This window comes from Doryrhamphus excisus, chromosome 16 (assembly GCF_030265055.1).
Source record: "Doryrhamphus excisus isolate RoL2022-K1 chromosome 16, RoL_Dexc_1.0, whole genome shotgun sequence".
Classification (NCBI taxonomy): domain Eukaryota; kingdom Metazoa; phylum Chordata; class Actinopteri; order Syngnathiformes; family Syngnathidae; genus Doryrhamphus; species Doryrhamphus excisus.
Window position 1 is genome coordinate 6,476,628 of NC_080481.1, and position 15,688 is coordinate 6,492,315.

The window sequence follows — 15,688 nt, forward strand, 5'->3', positions numbered from 1 at the left end:
TGAAATTTGACTCCAAGTAAACATTTCACAATCTGCATGTTTACAGAAAAGCCTGCATGGGTAAAAGCAGCCCAAATTGAATCTGCAGGTTCTTTTCTGTGAGACTCAGCACCAGGGTTAATATTGACATGACACAATTGATATTAATGAAAACATATGGAGTGCGGCTACACGGCACCGCCGCCGTAAATGAACCCAAGTTCCCAGTGAAATGAGCCAGAGCTCGGCGAGCGGCTCCAAATTAAACGCTATGATTTGTTTGCACCGCACCTGCTTGTGCGTTTGCTCGTGTGTGACGCAGACACGGCTAATTAGGCATTACAGGGTAAGGGGAATCCAATCGATTGTATGCCGTCGCTGAACAATGCTGATCAATTCTACTGTATTGACTACATTTCCCCTGCTCATTAGCTTCTATGATGCTTGCCTGAGGGGGTGTTTTGGGTAAATGCACATCTCCGCTGTGCGATACGCAGGCTTGTTGTACCACAGAGGTACTGAATTATCTTATTAACACGAAGGGTGTCAGGCGCCGGTCCAAATGGCGCCCCACGCACACATTCATGCACATTATTCTAGTGGAGAGAAGGAGCCAAGAGCAACCGCTGAAGTCTGCTGGAAGGAGGACACATGCAGGCAGGAGGACACCTCTGTAGCTACCTGGAGGTGTTTGCATAGCTAAAGATGCTAATGTCCATCTCTGGCATAGCACACAAAAGTCTTCCCTCATCTGCAGCTAACCATACAACAGAGACCCGCTGTGCCATTGAGAAGCTTTTTGGGCCGATGCCAGCTTTCCTACAATACTTTTTCATAGCGTTCAATTCAGGAAACCCAACTAGGATTATTGCATGAGAGCAGTGGTTCTCAATTAGTCTCTGTCATGACCCCCCAGGGAACGGAAATGTTTTTTCAGTCTCATTGGCACGTTCACTTTGTTCCATACTCACTGTGGCAGCCATATGAAATATTTTCTTGAAAGTATCTTATATTTATTTTGTGTCATCTGTTGAAGTGGAACATACACTTGAATGTCCAGTTAGTTGCCATATTAGGAGGTTTTCACCATGAAACTCGAGAAATCATTTGCATGTCATATGTTATAAGTCATATAAGTCATATGTTGTGGATGTCATATGAACAAACGTTATCTTGGTGTGCCCCCCTGACATGCCGCCCCGCCCTCTCAGGGGGCATCCTATTGGAGAAGCATTGCATTGGGTTTATCGTGTCCATCGTCATCCCCCCTCGGAAATGTTTTTCAAATTCTCCAGCTGATGATTTTTAAACTTTTTTGCACATGGGCCTGTTTGATCATCATGAAGTTGTGCAATGAAAACATGAAAATGAAATTGGTGTCCATGTGTATGATTTGGCCAAAAGAGGACATCTGCTGCAAGCAGCTGCATTCCAATTTTTTAGCTTCATTCTTCTTGTGATTACAGTTTGCTTGTTTGCCGCAATTGATTGGAATGTAAGACTCGTCTGAGTTTGACCAGTTTGATTATTTCTTCTTCCCAAATGCCAAATCAGTTGGTGCAACAAGTTCAGGGCCCTTTCTGCCGAATGGACGCCTGGCAAAATTGAATTGGTGAATTGTCTGAACGAGACAAGAAAAGATGTGAGATGATGTTCCTCACTTATTGTCTGCAGCAGAAGAGCTCAGCTTCCTGACTGCAAGATGATTGGCTTCCACGGAATTTATTAAACATAATTGCAAACTAATTAGTACAGTGATGGCTTGGCACCTCTGTCTAGTGCCAGACACTCAATGTGGGTTTACAACATGCATTTAAATTTTACACTAATTGCCATTCCTTGATTAATTTGTGACTGGGCTGTGCTTTATAATCGTTATTAATATGGCTGTATAGATTAGATTAGAAATTAATTTCCAAATAAAAACCGGGCATTACATGCATGGAGGACACTGCATGTTGTGATGTATGTGTTGTGTCACAACGCATCGGCTCGGCACTTTGATTTAACTGTTGCTTGCTTTGTGGAGATTTGTATACAATAACAAGATCTAATGAGGATTTTCTGGTGCTAATAATCCAAGAGGGTTCATTCTTGGCCATACCATTGATGTATCAAGTATACAAGTGACTGAATCCTGTTTTCATGCCATCCCGGTGACCTGCAAACATCTCTATTTTCAGGGATGAATCCTGGCTGCTTTCCTTCCCACCCACACCTAATGGGCGCAGCATGGACCACACTATTCTTCTGTAATTTCCACTAATTGAATGCTCGTTAGCAGCTCTGAAACTTGGCACTAAAATGTGGATGTGTGTCAACCAGCTAACACACAGGTGTATCGGGGTATTTGTTCCGCACCAAATGGCGCCAAGGCCGTTTCGTGTCGTGTGGGGCACAGTGAGATCATTAATTTGACCAACCTCTCCGCATGGCTTATTTTGATGTTTTTGTAATGAGTGCCTGCCTGAGGGTAAACAGGAAACACTCTTACCATCCCCCGTGATGTCAAATGGTGTGAGAGACGACAAGGGTCGACGTGCCAAAGCCACGTACTGACTGGAATGGAATATTTGACACTCTGTTCTGGAATACTACTCTAACGTATCTGTGCTTGTTCACAACAGAGAAAACACACGATCACAAGGCCTTTCACTTAGAACAAACACAACCTACTCAAACACACATCCTTAGGAGTCACCTTCGGTTCCTGGCTGAGATGCCAAGCCACCGAGCCAAGACTGCTTGAAAGCAGATCAAACCACGACCAGTTAACCAGATGTTTCCTGGTCATTGGGTCCATCAATGAGGAAGAGGAAGTCAGTTTCCCGTTAGAGACCGTTGCGTTGGAACCTTGCTAGACCTTGGCTTTCTTTTCTTCACAGTTCTTGGAGCCACATTGCTATCAATGATCCCAAAGGTTTTTCAAATTGTATGAAAAACAGTCTAAAGCTCTGAACTCTGCATTGGCAAGGACGATGGGTGGACAGAACATATACCGTAGAGCAGTTGTGGCACCACCTCTGGAATGTGAACGTGAAAGACGCGTGTCTGGTATTTTTCCAGGAGTCAAAAGTGTTGCACAATCCTGATTGTACTATGTGAGTGTATGTGTTGAACGGGACTTTTAGGAGGAAGCTATTAGAGTGAAAATGCACTGGGCTAACAGACTGAATCAAAAGGTGTAATAATAATAATATCTAACAGAAATCAAACATAATTAGAGAGGCTCTCCAGTGTGCACACAGATTGTAGAAAGAAATACCAGACCAGGATAATGCCTCCTTTGCCTCTACACAAGAGTTTACATTTTGAGAGACTGCAAACAAATATGACGTTTGCGTGATGAACTGCTATCATGTCAATTATTTTGTCATACTTTCTCAGCACACCAGGTCTGATTTCTGTGACAGTGATCATTTTCATGATTGTAGTACTTGAAGGGGGATAGAGGGGTTTTGGGGGGTGTGACACCCCCTTATTTGGTGCTGTCGTTGACTGGAAGGGTAAATATCAGAGACACTCAAGGTTATGTAGATGCTGTCCTGACACGCACAAGTCAAATATGAATCATACTTTACCAAAAGTATTGTTTTGCTAAGGGGCTGCACGGCGACTGAGTGGTTAGCGCGCAGGCCACACAGCTAAGAGGCCGGAGTTCAATTCCACCCTTGGTAATCTCTGTGTGGAGTTTGCATGTTCTCCCCATGCATGCGTGTGTTTTCTCCGGGTACTCCAGTTTCCTCCCACATTCCAAAAACATGCTAGGTTAATTGGTGACTCCAAATTGTCCATAGGTATGAATGTGAGTGTGAATGGTTGTTTGTCTATATGTGCCCTGGGATTGGCTGGCCACCAGTCCAGGGTGTACCCCGCCTCTCGTCCCAAGACAGCTGGGATAGGCTCCAGCAACCCCGACCCTTGTGAGGATAAGCGGTAGAAAATGAATGAATTAATTATTTTGCTAAACGTTGAGTCTTTAATTCATTTTGTGTTTGGCACGATGATGCCTCAGAGGACATCGAGCATGAGCGTGCATGTGTGCACAGGCTTGTGTACTTGCAGTGACTCACTTCCTACATCGGCCGACCTGGGCGCTGCCCACGCACACAAACGGAAAGAGAAGCTGCTGCACTGGCTTTGTGCTTTCTCATCCACTGACCTCTGACCCCAGCCAACAGCCTCCCCGGCACTGCAGCTGAGTTGCATTAACCCTCCATCTCCTCCATGCGCCTGCGTAGCAACTGTGCCACATTGCTGCTTCCTGCCATCCCACTGGCGATGCGGGGACTAATACATGCATGCTCAAGCCGTAAAAAGGCTCAGCGTACCTTTCTAGGGGGGTGGGAGGGGCAAGTGATCATTGTGATGGGAATGGATGGGGATGCTGTTTTCGTTGACGTGTGTTCAGCCAGTATTCCTCACCTTGCGTGAGTCTTATTGGATTATTTTATATAGTTTTGTCTACTATACTGGTTTATGATTTACCAGCTGAAGGTGTACCCAAAGGTTGAAGCTAATCTGTTGGCTGATAGGGAAGCGCCAATTCCATTGGCAGGTTATCATGTCTCACTCCTATAAGCTGACCTGATGCTGATGCTGATGCTGATGCCACCACTCTGCCTGAAACACAATTCAGATGAAGGTTCATGAGTCAAAACGATACCGTGGCAAGCTGCGTATACTTTTGAGGTTGCACATGTGTCTGAAATAGTAAACACGATGTAGTCTGATAACCTGACTTTATGTGTCAAAGAGTTCATCACTGTTGCATTAATCATGGTGATAGACAGTGAACTATCACTCCGGACAGTTTATGGTCAGCTTTGAGGCAAAACACACACTGTCCATGCTGACAAACAAGCCCCTATTTAAGGAGCAGCACGCCCACCAATCTCCTTCCCAGCCCGGGCGAATTATTTTCTTTGAGTGCTGCAACTATCATGTCATGCCACGTTGTCATTACATTGATTGCAGGCAACCCTGATAGCCTCCCTGCGGTGATTTGTGCCTTTGAGGAGTTTTCCCCGCCATACTCTCCTCTCGTCTTGATTGCAGCAGCTCTCATCAGGCGCCTTTGCCTTGTTTGTAGTGAAAAAGAAGAACTCTCCAGAATTTCATCTACCGGCCGACCGAGGAGAGGGGCTGATGTCCTCATTGACCCCGCCTCCTCCAGCTCACGTGAGACTGTCTTACAGTCTTTAGCGTGTTCCCACCTCAGTTCACAGAAAGCATCTGCTGTCTCCTGGTCTTATTCCTTGGCTTACACACCAATCCTCCCTCGCTTCTCTACCGTTCCTCCCCCCCACCCGCCACCTCCCGTCCCCACAAGTTGTCATTTGTTGCCCATTGTCTCGCTGGTATTTAGCAGCGGGGAGATTAAGCAGCTGTGAATGGACTGCAGCTGTCTGCGCTGGATTAGGGGAGTTTAATCAAAGTATTTTCTAATGCGCCTGGTAATGATGATCCATGGGGACGAAGGCTCTTTAACAGATAATGATAGCTGGGCTGACTGCCGCAGATGACTCGCTTCTTGAAGCATTGCTTTCTTATCGTGGCTTCACATAGGGATGTGCTGCAGCACCGCTGGCGAGCCAAGGTTCCGCTATTTTGGTCCTCCTAGTTGTTCATGTTGTTCATGATCAAATTCTGCCATACAACAGGAGTGTTAATGGTGCAAGGCACATTGCATTTGGATCAAGTTAACGTCATCTTTGTTTGGACAACTTCCACTGTCAGCAAAAAGTTTCAAATCTGCGTCTTCATGTTTTCTCAGAGTTTCTCTATGCCAACATGTTTTGTTTCAGATGTCATGATGAATCCTGACTGTTGAGCCACGTTTTTGGTTCTTTCTGGCATGGCAAAAGCATGTTTGTCTATGACGTGCTTTTCTGCACATCGTCAGCACAACGGCTCTTTTATCACATTCTGTTTGTGTCGTCCTGGCTTCTATTTGGTGATTCACTTTTGTTTCCTTCCCCTTTGATTGCTGAGTTCCGGTTTTGGGAGCTACCACATGTTTGACATCATGGTCGGCCTGCCCTTTTCTTCCCATCAGCAAACTGCTCTAGACCGCTTTTTGTTCTTGGTCAACCCCCAGTTTTGGCTTCTGATCAGTAAATATTCCCATCCACATGAGAACAGATTCATGGATGAAAATGGTGGAATACGGTATATAACACCCGCCCAGATGTGGCTCTGTGACAGACACACAAACAAACAAGGAATGGCTTCTGCCATGCAGTCACTTTGGAGTGTCTTTACTTATCGTGGTCGGGTTTGAAACCAGTTTACTTGCGCTAAATGAGAGACAACGGTACACGGTATAACACACAAGACACACGCTGGTCCTCCACAGCCAGCCCACTGCATTGGGCACCTTTTACTGCCAGTCATTACAGCTAACGAGCAAATGTAACGGCTTAATGTCTCCACTTATTTGACCTGTAAAGACCAACTATCCTTTAAAACTATCTAAATGTTTGGATTTCACATAGCAATATATTTTTGTAGCCTTTCACAACAGGGAATATGATGTAGTGTGCCGTGTCTCACTCTTGAATAGGCAAAGGAAGTGGCACTAAAACCTCCACAGAGCTTTACTTGTTGCAATGTGACCCAGTACTGAATTAGGAGACGACGGAAAGCACAACAGCAAACTCACGCTGAGAGCGTCTTTTCAAGCTGATGCCGTCCTCTTCCTCCTTTCCTTCTCCCCGGCATTCGGCGCTGCTCAGGACAGATGCTGGTCACCGTCAGACACGTTCCCCTGTGGCATGTTTCTCAATCAGAGGCTTAGCTTGCTGCCACAAAGACAGAATGTGCACACATATCCATGGAGATGTGCAACCACAGTGGTTCCACCTGTTCCTCGGCATAACAGGTGCCAGTCATAATGGCACCACCTCGCTGTGATGCGCCTGACTCAAACCAGACGGCACGTAGCAAGCAAACCATTTCATTAAGCCGTCACTTTGTAATCACATGCCTCCTTTTGATGCGTCGGTCTGCCTGTTTGCCAAAATGAACACAGCAACGCGCTTCCCCAGGAGAAGATGGTCACGTGTCAAAGGTCGCTGTCATGCTTTGAGGTAGCAGCCATCTTTATGAGGGTCAATCCATGTGTTCAATAAGCCAAGACCCAGTGGCTCAATGCTCAACACTATGCCGCTGGGATCTTGAAAGTCTGCAGTCTGTATCAATTCACAGCCAAAATTGATCAGGCAAAGCCTTCCTCCTTCTGGTTCCTCGGAAAGCCATATTGACTTTGGAAAAGCGCTTTGACCATGTCACTGAATTGACTTACTGATGAAGCAGCAACAGGAGCAACGAGGGTTCAGTATCTTACCCAAGGTTGCTTTAACCAGAGCAACAAGAGGACAGAGGATCGAACCAGCAATCTTCAGCTCGGGATGCGGCCACTCTACCACCTGAGCCGTGCCGCTTCGAACCTGAATTACTCAAAAAATGATCGGAGGCACTTCATATAACTGTTCCCTTACATCACCACACTTTGTGGCGACATCTTTGCATTCCAAATGCTGTGTACTTTTTAGTACAAGCGTTTAAGGCCCATGAAATGTAACTTTTGGGGTGTTTTTATTGAAGTACATTTCTGCACTGAGTTGGAAGTAACCTGGGTTGTGGCTTCCCACAGAGAATAGCTCTCCAAAATAGGAGGGCTGTATTTAGGACAATCCCTGCACATGATGGTGTAATCTGATTTCAAATGCGGCCATCAAAGGATATATAGCTACTTGGTGGGAAAACATGTCATACACTTGTAATACACCTGTTTCCGATTTCCGATTCCGTTTTTCTCAGTTTTCACCACCGGGACTCAAGTAGTGGGGCCCCGGCCTTTGTTCAACAAAGAAACCCCCGTGTTACTGGACAACCTGCTCCATCGTGTGAGCCACTGCACAGCACATCCAGCAACTGTGACTTGTTCCTAGTCTGTTGAGAGTGCCTGACACCAGACATCATTGGTTTCCTGGAGGATGAGCAGAAATAACAAGGCCGCCGTCTGCCTCCTTCTCACTGACCTGCCATTCCTCCATGCCCCTCTCTGAACACAAGCAGACAAAAGAAGCGTTGGCGGGGGTTTGTAAAAATAATCTCTCCAAGGAATCCTTCGTCAAAAATTACCACATAGCTGCTGCGGGATGCTTTCGACTTCTGATAATGGTGTTTGCATGAATCTAGATGATATCACTGCTGCCTGCATCCTGGAAGCGCATTTTGACACAGTATGCATTTTGGAATAAGTGTGTGACTTGTGCTGCCTCATTATTGCCGGATTACATGTCCACCCACCCCCCCTTCTAATTCCTACAATGATGTAATTATGTTCTTCCTCCAATACGTCACATGTATACGCAAGACTACACGCACACATGCAAGGCAAGACCAAAGGCCACATGACCACAAAAGAGGAGCATTTGAGCCTTTGACATGATCCCCCCTCCCCACAGTAAGGAGGGTCCACAAAGCCCACCGGTGAATGAGGGTCAGCTGCGGCCGGACCCCCGGGAATCCCCCCGTTGAGCCGTTTTAATGAATGTCATTTTCTTGCGTTAACCAGCCCGATTGTTAGATAATGGCCCCCCAACAATAACATTTAACCAATTCCCCTGTCTTCTGGGCCGCAGCAGGGGTGGTAATTGATTGTGTAATTCCAATCAGAGCAGTAAACACATCGGGGGGAGCTAACACTACTCACACATGGGCATGCGGCCCCATCACACCATATTGTATCTGGAACCTCACATCTTCCTCAATATGACCCCAACGCCTGAATTCCCTTTCACTCCTTCACGTTGCCTTGTTTCTCATATCAATTGCGATTTGCTTTCATCGTCCACTACTGAGCCGCCCCGCTTTTAGGGAAGATCAGCTGAGGGAGGGGTGGGAAATTGTTCATGTGCTCATATTTCGATGCAATTAGTTGTTGCCATTCCATCATCTGTTCCTGTTGTCTTGTTCTTCACCGTTCTGAGATATGCTGCCTATCTCTCTCGCTCTGCATGAGATGACACCTTTTCTATTTTTGCAATGGATTGTCTCTACGTGTGTTTTATTGCATTCCCTTAGCCTCAACCCAATGCACTAGTTTGTGTTACCATACTCTTGCACTTCCCAGAATGCAAGTCATCGCACCAGTAAGGAGCTCTCTCCTGCCTTGCTGCTTTGCCCTGAAGGGTCGCCGATGTTTGGACCAGTCAGCTAGTGCATCTCTGAACGGTGTTGCGAGTCGTGTGAAACGGGACGTCGCCCCACCACTTCCTGCAGCTGCCTTTACTGGGGTGCACCCAACTGTTGCCCTTCCTCCTCAGCCATAGCCAGTAACATTTCAGCCTCTTCCCTGAGCTCTTTCAGGGCTTTCTGCTTTGCCACCCCTGCCGCTTGGCGCAACTCGACTGCTGATCCTCCCACAAATCCACGGCACACGACCTCCACTTTGTTACAGCCTTCACCGACACATCCTGTGTTGTGAGGGGACTAAAAGTCGAAGTCACCTCAATGGGCTTGTGTTAGGAATGGAATATTTTTCACTCTGTTTTGTGCTGATCTACCACAGAGACAATTCAGAAGACCTAAAAGGGCCGGTTCCAACAGGTCGTAGCAGGTCGTACCATGACTCCAACACACCCTCATAAGCAACAACATTATGCACACCTGAGCAATGTAATGATCTAAAGCTGCGTCATGCTGATGGTGGTGGTAATGGTAAGATTCCTCTTGCATATGAGACAGCTGTGCGATTTGCTCCAAACGCCACAGCCAGCTCAGTGTGTCAGGAAATGGAAGGCGAGGTCGAGGATGATGTCCAGGGATATTCTGGTTTCATCAAACCACCTTTTTTGTTTGTTGATGGTTTTCATTATATTTCCCCCTGAACAAAAGGCAGTTATGTCATCTGCTAATAATGCTAACTTTAAATCGTCTGTGGCTTACAGAAATTCTTTATATATAAAATAAACAATCTCTGTCCTAGTATTGGACTAGTATTGTACCCCTGGAGTACACCGCAAAATGCATATATGATGATGTAGGATGTCTGTTTTCACAAGTTGCTTCCTGTTAATCATGTAGCTTTTCACCCACGTCAAAAGCACCCTGTACCATCATAATTTGTTAATTCAGATATCACGATTAACTGTAGGGGTGTTCAAGATGTGTCAAGATTAAAATGTGGTGAGATTCATCCCACAGGTATGAGGAGGACCTGGTATGCAAGTCGGAGCCGCTGGGCCTCAAGACCTCCTTGTGCAACTGGCTGCTTGACTTCCTCACGAATAGAACCCAGTATGTCAGAGTGGGCAACAACACATCCAGTGTCATCTCCCTGAACACCGGCTCACCCCAGGGATGTGTTCTCAGCCCCCTGTTGTTTACCCTGATGACCCATGACTGTCACCCCAGATACAGGAGCAACCATATCCTGAAGTACGCAGACGACACAACAGCTGTGGGCCTCGTTCAGGACAACAACGAGGTGAACAACCTGGTCCTGAATGTTGACAAAACAAAAGAGATCGTCGTCGACTTCAGGAGATCCAGACCCAGCCACACTCCACTCTGCATCAACGACACAGCTGTAGAAGTTGTGAGCGCAACCAAGTACTTGGGGGTGCACATCACAGACAACCTCGGCTGGTCACTCCACGCCTCCTCTCTGGCAAAGAAGGCACAGCAGCGACTGCACTTCCTGCGGCGGATGAGAAGAGCCTCCCTCTCCCCTCCTATCCTGACCACTTTCTACAGAGGGACCATCGAGAGCCTGCTGACCAGCTGCATCTCCGGCTGGTCTGGGAGCTGCAAGGCCTCGGACTGGATGTTACTGCAGAGAGTGGTGAGGACAGCGGAGAAGATCATTGGGACCCCGCTCCCCCCCATTAAGGACATAGCAAACAGCCGCTGCGTATCAAGAGCCTATCCGATCTACTCTGACCCCAGACACCCCCAGCATGGACTGTTTTCTCGCCTGGCGTCGGGGAGAAGGCTTTGCAGCATCTGCTGTAGAACAACCAGGTTTCGAGACAGCTACTTCCCCCTGGCCATCAGACTGCTCAAATTATTATTATTTATTCAAAATTATTTAGATTATTCGTACAAATCACTGTTTACGCTGTACATTGTTCATATTTGATGTCATCTATTTATTCTCCACATTATTATTATTATTATTTATTATTATACCGGAGCCAGGCAACGACATTTCATTGGCAATTTCACTGCTGTGTTATTGTGCAATGACAATAAAGAAACTCTATCTATCTAGATTTCTCATCACTCTGTATGAGCATACAGCAATATGGAAGTGACAGTGGTCGACATATTCTTAGAAGCTGTAGGAATTCTACATTTCATCATTTTTACTTTCATCATTTTCATAGATTTTCAATGGGATTAAGGTTCAGGAAATGGCCTGGCATCTCCATATGTTATCATGCTTCTCCTTTGTTGCCTTGGTCCAAAGTTTTGGAAGATCCCGTCGGCAAATACAAGTCCAACTCGGGTTGTTGTTGTGTTTACAAGAAAAAACAAGTCATGTTGAAATGGAGGTAACATACAGCCACAGAGGGAGGCAACACCACTCACACCTCATTTAGAAAACCATTCACCGCTCAGCAAGACCGTTGAAGCTCCTTTCATGACGGACCAAGACTTGTTCAGCCCTTATATCCCACATCTACCTAATGTGTGCTAAGTTAGTCCATCCAGTCGCTTGGGCCAGCAGGAGCCCATGTAAGACTTTGGCGTTCTCTCATGTTTTTTGTCATGTCGCCATCACTTGACTTACTCACACCACCGTCCAGATATGATTCAATTACTAAAACACCTCAAAGACCCGAAGCAAAGATTTACCTGATAGGGTGGCGCTCCGTTGGATCCGTGTTCATTTGCTGTTCTGGCACGGCTTTCTGCTGACTTGTGTGAGTAAATCTAATATTAAAGCGTTATTGATTTGCAGATCCTTAATCACTTTGACTTGGCCTACTTTCACGTATCCCCACTGCAGCACAGGCTCCCCGGGGGGGGGCTCAGCGACGTGGCCCGACAGACACTCAGAGGCAAATGCAATTTTTCTGCGATGCCAAAGAGATTTAAAAATCCCATCGTCAATCATCTGATCCCTAATATTTACATCTGGCGTGTGTGATCAATACTTCATTTGCAAGTACACCAGATGAGTGTGTCGCTGTTGCAGAGTCAGGCGATTTAACTCAACCTAGAAAGAGTTGAAAATTAGCAACGAAAACACAGTTTCTTCCCACGTGTTTACGTTTGTATGTCAGATTACTGCGTGCACGTGACAGTGGGAGGTGTGCGCTGCGATGTGTGCCGCTTGCTAAACAATGCTAATTAAGAGAGACTGTGGGATCGCTTCATGACCTCTCTCCCCGTTGTGTGTTTGTTTTTATTGTTCATGCTAATTAGGCTTAATCCTCCACTGTCTCGCTCGCTCGCCCGCCACGGACTCTGACCAGCACCAGGCGTCCACACCATGACCAATCAGGCACAGCCGTACTGCAAGGCTGAGGCTGTTGAAGGAAGGCACTGGGAGTTATAGCTGGACTTGTGTGTGGGCGTGCTAGAATGGAGGTATCATGTCGGGTGGGGGCCCTGGCAGCCATTGTCTCGCAGTACAATGATACGGCTCACAAGTGAGCAGTGGGCCAGTAATGAGGTGGAGGCCCCTCTGAACAGCATGTCTCTGCCAATTGTTCTGCCGCCTCAGTGGGAGAAAGGAGCAGACGCACACACACTTCACACCTACCCTGCGGACCCCCCTGCCCCCCCATCTCATATCTCTGACATGGGAGTGTGTTCGCTAATGGCTAATTAAAACACAGCTATTAATGAATGACCGAGCCAAAGACACGATAAGGAAACTTAGAGGCCCAAATGAACACATCCTTAACATGTCAATCAGGACGGTGACATGCATTCACAGGCGGAAAAAGTGGACACTTGCTCACTATTTGATGCAAAGGGATTAACTGTGGCTAATACAAAGTAGTGCCTCCTTTTTCATTATTGATCCTTCAAAGTGTTCCCACAAGAAATAATGTAAATATGATTCATCCATTCTAGGGACTCAAAAACACAAACGCAGAACACATTTTGGAGAGCGTAAATATATAGTTTTACATGCAGAAAACAATGTGAAAAATTTATATTTTTACCTTTATTGAACATCTTTCTTAAATCACCTTCCTTATCAAAGTTGAGACTTTCCTTGGACCCTTTGGTGGGTTATTTTGCAGCTGTTGTATAATTTCCCAATTATACTGTTTGCTTTTTACAGTTAAAGAGTCCACTGGTGTGCCTCCATCACAGGCACTCTCTGAAACCAAGCGCTGAGAGCCATCCCAAACTTCTTTCAGGGCTCATGTCCAAATGTGCAAACCTCATGATGTGAACCGTTCGCATGGTTTAACACCAGAATCCAACATTCTGACTTCATTTAGAACGGGGTCTCAAACACGTGGCCCGCGGGCCAAATGTGGCCCGCAGGACACTAGTTTGAGGCCCCCGCCTTGATATGAAAGTTTAATGTTAGTGCGGCTCACGCAAGTTTGATATGGATGCTGTATGGTATCATGTACCCAGAAAAAATTATTAGGTTTGATTAATGTTCATGTTAAAGGTTAAATAACTGTTAATAGTTATCCTCCCTATCCGTGTGGAAGTGGTAAGTTTTTGGCTATTTAAGTTTAAAGGAAATAACTTGAAGGCTACCGTTTAGGTTGCTAGCTCTCTAGTTTGCGAGTTAGCATGTGTCTCAAGACCCTGCAGTTGCGCAATATGTTGCAAATAAAAAAAGTATAAATGTGACTATAGTTGTGTTTTGTCGTGTCTACAGGGCTCTAATAATGCTTTGTTAATTTTAATCTGAAAAAAATAATTTGTCTACCCACCAACTATATGTGGTTTCTTAAGTTTTTATTATTTGCCGTTTTATTATTATTATTATATTTATTCATTACTGATTGATTGATTTTCTTTATTATTGATTTGTTTATTTATTTTTCATCTTATTTTGTGCAGAAAAATAAAAATTAAGATATTTGAGAACAGTGTAATGTTTTATCAGAGCTTTTATTGTAGAAAATCGGAACCAAAGCACTGAAAAAGTTTGTATATTTTTCTGTTTTTAATAAATGCGTTTTTTTTGTTTTTTTTTTTGAAAACCTGATGCGGCCCAGCCTTGCCCAGACCCTAGCTCCAGTGGCCCCCAGGTAAATTGAGTTTGAGACCCCTGATTTAGAGCTCAGAAGGGTGGAAATAGCATCATAGATTCAGTTTAATATTACCAGTTTTTTCTCATAAATGTACGACTTACGACTCATAATATTACGTCTCTTTTCTCATAAATTCACAGCTTAATTCTCAAAGATGTACAACTTTATTCTGAAAATCTCAGATTATTTTTTTTCTCAATGTTGCTATTGTACTGGGATGTACGAATCCAATTGTTATTCATCAGCATACACAAGGCTGTGGGTGTTTCTGCTGATATTGTTCATGAGGTGTAAACAGGAGATTGAGGTTCAGTCAATGGTCACGGTGTGCAACCAGAAGTCAGGCCAAGCAGAAAGTGTCATTTATACACACTACTTCCTGTGTGTTACACGGTTAATAGTGCAACTCTTCCTTGTTGCGACTGTGTGTTAACCAAAAGAGGAGTGAAATTGGTATTTGGTAGCTGACTGACTGCTATTGGAAGGTCAAAAGTCATTCTGTCCACCTGCACCCTCGTCAGTAATCTTCATCCGACACCACACGTCCCCTTCCTCATATTAAATCACACCTGACGCACCTGCTGTGCCGACACAGCCTCATCCATATTTTATCCAGCGCACGGCAGCACTTTTTGGGGTGGCTCCATTGAACAAGTTGTGCTGCGGCCAATAATCGAGTTTGTCTGGGAAATAAAATGAAAAAGACTTTAGATGACTTTATGAAGTCCAATATGCTTCCATTCGTCTCAAGACCCTCTTGGCGTTTTTGTGTTGCTATCATTGTGGAAAGCTGGAGGGAAAATCGGCAAGAAAAATTTTGTCACCAAACAATTTCAGCGGAAAGTGCTACCTCGGTTTCATATGCCCCGGTTTGGCTTTGTGACGAAAAGTATTGGCAAAACTACATCTTGGTTTTGGGTTATCGCCCAGCTAAACATTGTATCTAACACATTTGTCTTAGTATTTGTTCTCTCTAAAATGTGTTTTGTGTTAATACATTTGCGTATCTGGAGCAGATGAATCGGTTTGGCATTATTTGTTGAAGGACAAAAATTATATGTACCATTCGCTTTTCGACGGATCCTTTGGAAAGGATTAAGAACAAAAAGAGAGGTACCACTGTAGTTCGATATTTTAACCATCATTTTAAATAATACTGAAAAGTGGCATATGCGTTCAACCTGACACGAAGGGTTCCCCATTTAGTGTGCATGAAAGACGAGAAAATGACGCACCAACAAAACGTGATTGGTAATTGGACTTTCACTTCAGGGAACTGAAAGCGTTTTGACACGGTGACCACCTTTATCTATGAGAGCTACTGGGGGTTCAGTGCCTTCCTAAGGAAACTTTAGCATGGTCACGGATCGAACCAGCAACCTTCAGGTTGGCAGTCATGCCAATGCTCAAAAATGTTGCATTCTAGCTGTTGGCACAAAGTTAACTTGAAAACTGAC